The sequence below is a fragment of the Bos taurus genome, chromosome 19 (genome assembly GCF_002263795.3).
Source record: "Bos taurus isolate L1 Dominette 01449 registration number 42190680 breed Hereford chromosome 19, ARS-UCD2.0, whole genome shotgun sequence".
NCBI classification, from domain to species: Eukaryota; Metazoa; Chordata; class Mammalia; order Artiodactyla; family Bovidae; genus Bos; species Bos taurus.
The window spans coordinates 40,480,244-40,489,024 of NC_037346.1; positions in this window are offsets into that span (position 1 = coordinate 40,480,244).

Sequence of the window (8,781 nt, forward strand, 5' to 3'; positions counted from 1 at the left end):
TTAGATGACATTGACTTTTCAGTCTAGACAGATATCTTGTAAATGCATGAATTGTCTGATTGTTTCCCCACCGCTCTTCTTTACTTGTACCTTCATCCCCTCCGTAGAGTCTAAGCTACTGGTTCTGTCTAGAGAGGAGTGTCCAATACAAATATAATGTGAGCCATGTTGGTAATTAAAATTTTTCTAGTACTCACATTAAAGAAGTAAGGAGAAACAGATAAGTTAATTGTAATATTTTATTTAACTCACTGTATCCAAAATAATGTCATTTCAGCTTGTAATCAATATAAACGTATTAATGAGACATTTTACTTTCCTTTTTTTGTATTAAGTCTTTGAAACTTGGTGTGCAGTTTTACTTGCAACATATGTGGATTCAGACTAATCACTTTAAAATTTATTTTTAATTGAAGTATAGTTGATTTACAGTGTTGTGTCAATTTCTGCTGTACACCAAAGTGACTCAGTTATACGTATATATATACATTTTAAAAATATTCTTTTCCATTTTGGTTTATCCCAGAAGAGTGAATATAGTTCCCTGTGCTATATAGTAGGACTTTATTGCTTATCCATTCTCAATACAATAGTCTACTAACCCCAAACTCCCAGTCCATCCCTCCCTGACCCTAACCTCCCCTGGCAACCACAAGCCTGTTCTCTACGTCTGTGCAGACTAAATCACAATTTAATTGATCAACGCTACCAGTGACTATCGGCTCCTAGATTGGACCGTATAGTTCTAGTGGTTTTCTGGAGCTTAAATATTCTAGGGAAGAATACTTTATAGGTGATGTTGTTAATAGCATTACACCAGGAGGCAAATAGTGTCCATCTGGCCCCTGTTAGTGGTGGCTGAGGTTGACTCTGTGGTTAAAGAGACGCTGCCAGGTTTCTCCATTAAAAAGATACCGTTCCCCCACTGCCCCCGCTTTGCAGTTAGTATGCAGTGATTTTTGCATATGGCAAATATCCTGGGTATCCCAACCATTCACTCTTGTTCAAAAGTTATTTTTAAATGTATTGTGTAACATTTCAATCATACAAAAAGTTTAAAGACAAATATAATGAACACCGGTCTCCACTCAGTTTAAGAAATGAAATCTTACCCTACACCTGAGATCCCTGGTACCCTACCCCAGTCACATCCTTTTCCTTTCTCCCCAGAGGCCACTACTTTTCTGAGCGTGGTATCATTTTCATGCATTTCTGTAAACTTTCATTACATATGTATACATCTCAAAACAGCATAGTGTTTTGCATTTAGGGGGAAGTAGCAGTTTCACTGAGATGTAATTCACAGCCACTATTTAAAATACGTAGTTGTGCAACCATCACCACAATCAATTTTAGAACATTTTATTTTATGATTTTTTAAAATTTCATTTTGTATGGGAGTATAGTTAAAACATTTTCATCACCCCCAAAAGAAACTCTTTATATAAGAATGTTCATAGCAGCATTATTAGCAATAGTCAAAAAGTAGAAGCAACACAATTCCATCAGCTGATGAACGGGTAAACTAAAATGTGGTATATTCATAAAATGAAATGTTACTTGGCCATAAAAAAGGAATGACACGCTAACACATGCTGCAACATGGGTACCTTGAAAATGTGCTAAGTGAAAGAAGCCAGACACAAAAGGTCACATTCTCTGTGGTTCCACTGATATGAAATTTTCAGCATAGGCAGTTTCATAGAGACAGAGAGTGGATTAGTGGTTGCCAGGGGCTGGGAAGAGGGCGGGAGTGGGAGAGACTGCTAACGTGTAGAGTTCCTTTTGGGGTGATGAAAATGTTCTGAAATTAGATGTTAGTGATGGGTGTACAACATTGTGATTACACTAAGCCCCACTCAAATGTACACTTTCAAGAGGTAACAATGGCTTCGTGTTGTGGGAACCTCATTCACTTGATTTGTAGACACATCACCCAAACTCTATTTCCATCTTCATATGGTATTCTCCCTGTGAGTGTCTCTGAACACTCTTCTTATAAGGACACCAGTCATTAGTTTTAGGGCCCACCCTAATCCAGGATGACTTCAATTAAAAAATTTTTTTTCAAGTATTTATTTTGACTTCATCTTAGCTGTGGCACATGGGCTTAGTTGCAGTATGTCAGGTCTTAGTTCCCCAACCAGGAATTGAACCTGGCTCCCTGCACTGGGAGCTTGGAGTCTTATCCACTGGACCACTACGGATGTCCCTGGGATGACTTCATGTTAATCTAGCATGGCCTCAACTAATTCCATCTGCAAAGACTTTATTTCCAAAAAAGGTCAAATTCTGGGTAGTCGTGGATTGTGGCAGAATGCTAGTCATCAGCCTACTGCCAGGCCCTTTGCCCATTTTTTTTTTTTTTAAGATTTTTGTTTTGATGTGGACAGTTTTTAAAGTCTTTATTGAACTTGTTACAATATTGCTTCTGCTTTATGTTTTGATTTTTTGGCTGCCAATCATGTAGGATCTTAGCTCTCTGACCAGGGATAAAACTTGCACCCCCTGCATTGGAAGGTGAAGTATTAACCACTGGATCACCAGGGAAGTCCCTCCTTTGCCCATTTAAAAGTTGGGTTATTTGTCTTTTTATTAGTAAGTTTAAGAGTTTTTACATTAACATATTTTTAAACTTGATTTAAATACTGTCCTACCAGATACAATGTTCAGCAACTTTCTCCCCTCAGTGTTAAGCTTGTGAGATTCTCAGGTCAATGTGTGTGTAAATTCTAGTTTGGTTTTGTTGCTCTACGTGTCCTGGGCTTCCCGGTGGCACAGTGGTAAAGAAGCTGCCTGCCAGTGCAGGAAACACAAGAGGTGTGGGTTTGATCCCTGGGTGGGGAAGATCCCCTGGAGTACGAGATGGCAATCCACTCCAGTATTCTCACCTGGAAAATTCCACGGGCAGAGGAGCCTGGTGGACTATATAGTCCATGGGGTTAGATACGACTCAGTGACTAAACAACAATGTCCTTTTCTTCTTCAAAATGTGTCATTCTTCTACCCAGTACATCTGACTTCTGCCCTCATTACTTACTGAAACTGTTCTTGTCAAGGTCACTGACTCGCATATTACCAAATCCAAGCGATGCTTCTCTTACCATCCTCTTCTGGCGTTCGGTGTGTCTGATGGTCCTTCCCTCCTGAACACTCATTGCTACTTCTGGCCACTACACTCTCAGGATTTCCCTCTGTCCTATCCTTCTTAGCCTCCCTTGCTGGCTTTCTCCCTCAGCTGGGTCCTTGCATGAGGAGTTCCTTGGTTCTGTCCTAAGCCCTCTTCTCTCCCTTCCATACATCTGGGCTTAGACTTCATCAGTCTATCTCTGAGCATCTGCTGCTGCATAACACACTATTCCAAACTTAGTGGCTTATGAGACTTCCCTGGTGGTCCAGCAGCTAAGATTCTGAGCTCCCAATGTAGGAGGTTAGGTTCAATTCCTGGTTGAGGAACGAGATTCCACATGCTGCAACTAAAGATTTCACATGCTGGGGCTCCCCTGGTGGCGCACTCATTCAACTGCCAACGCAGGGGACATGGGTTCGGTCCCTGGTCTGGGAAGATCCCTTAAGCCACAGAGCAACTAAGCCCATGCACCACAACTACTGAGCCTGTGCTCTAGGGCCTGGGAGCCACAACCACTGAAGCCCGTGTGCCCTAGAGCTCATGCTCTGCAACAAGAGAAGCCACCGCAATGAGAAGTAGGCGCACCACGATTAGAGACAGCCTCCGCTCACTGCATAGAGAAAACTAAGCAGCAGCGAAGACCCAGCACGGCCAAAAACAAACAAATAAATAAAGTTTATTTTTAAAAAAGCTCCCTCATGCCACAGTGAAGATCAAAGATACTAAGTGCCATGACTAAAACCTGGCACAGCCAAATAAATAAATAAATGTTTTTTAAAAAACAAAAACTTAATGACTTAAAAGCCATTTTAAACTTATGACCCTCCAGTTAATGGAGACTCAGCTGGGTAGTTCTGCTGTCCCCCTTGGGGTGTCTCAGTCAGCTGCAGTCAGAAGGTGACTGGAGCTGGAATGTCCAAGATGGCTGGCTTACACATCTCATACGCAGTGGGTACAGCTGGAAGGCTAGGATGGCTAGTCCTCTCTCTCCATGTGGAGGCCTCCCCCTCCGGGTGGTCTCTACAACAGAATAACTGATTTCTCACATGGGAGTGTTAGGGTGGACACACAAGACTGGAGGCTGCCAGGTCTTCCTAAAAGCTTAATTATGGGCCTGGTACAGCATTCCTTCTTCTGTATTAAAGGGAGTCACAGGCCAGCCCTGATTGAGTGAACACGTGGAGTCCTGGGTCATTAGGGGCTGTCCTGGAGACTAGCTAAACCAGTTTGTGAGTCCCAGCTTGCTAGGATTGCTCTTCTAAATTCCAGACATAAACATCCCGTGGCCTAAAGAACCTCTTTTCCCTCCCTCACCCATCTAGTCTCCCTAATCTTTTGTCCTTGCCCCAACCCCTCTTCTTCCTCCTCAACTCTCTGGCTAAGTATTGGCATCACTTGCACAAAAGAGCTCAAGCCAGGGACTTGGGAATCATCTTTGAGTTCTCCCCGTCTTCAACCATCACATTCCACTTCATAAATATCTCTAGAATTACATCTTACTATCTCTACCACTGATACCCTCATAGTGATCACGGGTACAGTTAGTGAGTGTTTCCAAGTGCAGACATGGTTCAGGAGCATTCCATTTAGTCTCACTCTCCACCATCACCACCCCCCCACCCCCCCAATCCCCAGTTTTTGTTGCAGCACACAGGAACTTCTTTTGTTGTGGAACATGGGCTCTAGAGCCCGAGGATTCAGTACTTGTAGCACGTAGGATCTCTAGTTGTGGTGAATTGGCTCACTTGCCCCACGGCATGTTCCCTAACCAGGGATCTAACCTGTGTCCCCTGCATTGGAAGGCAGATTCTTAACCACTGAACCACCAGGGAAGTCCCTTCATTTAGTCTTATCTCACTTTGTAGATGGGAAGCCTAAGGCTGGTAGAAGTTGAGTAACTTGTCCAAAGCCTCACCCTATTCAGTAGTGGGGAGAACTAAGATTCGAGGCCTTGAGCTCTGCAGACAAGCAGCCCTGTCTTCAAGGTCTTTGTGCCCAATTGTGTCCAGCTGCCACTCAATGCAGGCATCCATCGTCTCTCACTGAGACGTCTACAACATTCTTGCTTTTAGCCCGGCCCTCTCTAATTCATCCTTTACGCTGCAGTTCTCCAAAGCGTCCCTGGTGGCTCAGATGGTAAAGAATCCGCCTGCAACGTGGAAGACCTGGGTTTGATCCTTGGGTTGGGAAGATCCCCTGGAGGAGGGCATGGCAACCCACTCCAGTATTCTTGCCTTGAGAATCCCATGGACAGAGGAGCCTGGAGGACTGCAGTCCATGGGGTCGTAAAGAGTCAGACACGACTGAGCAACTAAGCACAGCACATGCTGCAGTTAGTCAGAGGGCTCTTTCTAGAAGGCAAAGTGGGTTATGGCACTGCTCAACTCAAACCTTGTAATGGTTTTCCTCTTGCCCTCGGGATAAAATCTAACTTTTCATGAGAGATAATAAAGTCCTTCACAAACTGGTCCCTGGCAACTTGACAGTGTAGCATAGAGCAGTGGTTCTCTATAGCAGCATCTTGGGAATCTTGGGTGGCTAATTTTTTGTTTGTTTTTGTTTGTTTTTTTGCTGCACCACACAACTTGTGGGATCTTAGTTCTCTGACTGGGCATAGAACCATGGCCCTGAACAGTGAGAACACAGAGTCCTAACCACTGAATCTCCAAGGAATTCCCTATGATAACTTTTTTTATCACAATGTTTGTGCTATGGTATTTGGTGAACAGGGTTAGGGATGCTAGATTTTGGCAATACAAGGAACCATTCTGCACAACCAAAAATTATCCATGTGATTTTCAATGTCCTACTGAACCTTCTATGCGAAAAATCTATTAATTATCATCTGAGCCTGGAATTTATCTGCATTAACCCTACACCAAGGGAGGAAGTGTGTGCTAAGTGGCTTCAGTTGTGTCTGACTCTTTGTGACCCCACAGACTGTAGCCCACCAGGCTTCTCTGTTCACTGAATTCTCCAAGCAAGAATAGTGAAGTGGAATATTGAAGAATACTTGCCATACCCTCCTCCAGGGGCTCTTCCCCACCCAGGGATCAAACCCAGGTCTCCTGCATTGCAGGCAGATTCTTTACCGTCTGAGCCTCCAGGGAAGCCCCTCAAGAGAGGAAGGGACAGGTTTATTTCTGGTTCACCTTAACTATGAGGATGTAGTCCTTTGGCATCCCATCTATATGAAGGATTGAAAGTGAAAGTGGCTCAGTCACGTCCGACTCTTTGTGACGCCATGGACTACACAGTCCATGGAATTCTCCAGGCCAGAATACTGGAGTGGGTAGCCTATCCTTCTCCAGCAAATCTTCCTGACCCAGGAATTGAACCGGGGTCTCCCGCCTTGCAGGTGGATTCTTTACCAACTGAGCTATCAGGGAGAATCTCCTGTTAAAATCCCTGCTGAAGAGTTCCTGGGATGCTCTCTTTCCCCACAAGACACTGACAAAAGCTTAAGCTCATGTAGTTAGGCAAGTGTCCTCTGACCAAGAACCTGCTTCAGTGTTCCTCTTACCTCTTTTCATGTCCCCTGCCTTCACTTTGGAGAAGGCAATGGCACCCCACTCCAGTACTCTTGCCTGGAAAAATCCCATGGACAGAGGAGCCTGGTAGGCTGCAGTCCATGGGGTCGCTAGGAGTCGGACACGACTGAGCGACTTCACTTTCACTTTTCACTTTCATGCACTGGAGAAGGAAATGGCAACCCACTCCAGTGTTCTTGCCTGGAGAATCCCAGGGATGGGGGAGCCTGGTGGGCTGCCGTCTATGGGGTCGCACAGAGTCAGACACAACTGAAGTGACTTAGCTTAGCTTAGCTTAGCCTTCACTTAGTTTGCTCCCCACATTCCTCAGTTTTTCATCAAAGCATTTAAGAGTTAAAAAATATTTTATCTAGGATTTTTAGTTGTTTTTAGGGAGAAGGTCTTCAAGGTACTCAGTCTGTCATATTGTCAGAACAGGACCTCCCAGGTGGCTCAGTGGTAAAGAATCCGCCTGCCAACGCACCAGTGCAGAAGCTGAAGGAGACTAGAGTTCATTTCCTGGGTGGGGAAGATCCCCCAGAGGAGGAAATGGCAACCCACTTAAATATTCTTGCCTGGGAAATCTCACAGACAGTGGAGCCTGGCAGGCTGCAGTCCACGGGGTCTCAAAGAGTTGGACACGACCGAAGTGAAGATTCCACATGCCGCAACTAAGAAATCTTACATGCTGCAATGAAAATAGAAGATACCACGTGCCACGACTGAGACCTGTTGAAGCTTAAGTAAGTAAACATAAAAGAGTATAACTACTCTGTTGTTTTGTGTTGTTCGGAACTTTAACAAGAGTTGTTCACTATTTGGGAAAATCACCTTGTAAATGGCAGCACTGTCCAACACAACACCCTTAGGTCAATCTGCATTTGTTGCTGTCACATTCTCAGTGATTCTAAATATCGGTGCAAGCATCTAACTACTTCACTATGCATCTTCCAGTGTCGTGATACGTGAGTGTTAACAGACTGAAATGCCTTCCTCTTATTTCTTTTTTATAGTCAGGGCTTTATATTGATTTTTTTAAAAGATTTATTTATTTTACTTTTGGTCTGTGCTGGGTCTTCCTTGCAGTAACTCGGGCTTTTCATTGCAGTGGCTTTTCTTGTGAGCACAGGCTCTAGGCATTCGAGCTTCAGTAGTTGCGGCTCATGGGCTCCATAATTGAAGCTCTCAGGCTCTAGAATGTGGGTTCAGTAGTTGTGGTACATAGGGTTAGCTGCCCAATGGCATGTAGAATCTTTCCGAATCCATGTGCCCTGCATTGGCAGGCAGATTCTTAACCACTGGACCACCTGGGAAGCCCTGATTTGTTTTTTGAAATCATGTTGTTTTTTTTAAAATCAGGTTAAATTGTCTGTTAATTTCACTTGAGGATAGTAAAGTTGAATTATATTTGTTATAATAAAAGGACACTGGGACCTGGGAGTGTGCGGGGTCATTTGGTATGCAGAGACTCTGGAGATACTTCTACTACTTTATAGATATGTGTCTTCAGGCAAGACGGTTAACTTTCCTGTGTCTCAGTCTCTTTATCTGTAAAATGGAGGTAATAATACCTACCTCAGAAAGTTATCCTGAGGATAAATGAGTTACGACATGTGATGTTATAATTGACAGTGCCTGGCACATGGCAAGTATTGATAAATTCAGATGTTATGACTACTTTTTGGATCAAATTCCTTGCCTCTCCTATAAGTTCTAGCTCTAACTACCTGGAAATGCTTTCAGTTTTTTTAATGGGCCGTGCTTCTTGTTTTGTGTATATTCTTCCTGAGCCCTGAATGCTGTTCCCTTCTGTCTGCACCTGGCCAATTCCTACTTACCCATCGGGCATTACTTAGGTAAAAATTACTTTCTTTATGAAGCCTACACCTATTTCTCCAAGCCTAGTTGAGATGTTCCTGCATTGCACCCCAGTGGCTGCTCTTATCATGGAGTGATGTAATAGAGAATGGTGGGCTTACATTAGCTGTGGTATACGGGCAAAGCCTGAAAAATGCAGAAAAGAGCAGAGATGAACAGAGGCCTTGAGGAAGCACCTGGTGCACTGCACTAGAAAGCAGGTCTGCACAGTGTGTAGTGAGCGGGGAGGGGACAGAGTAGGGA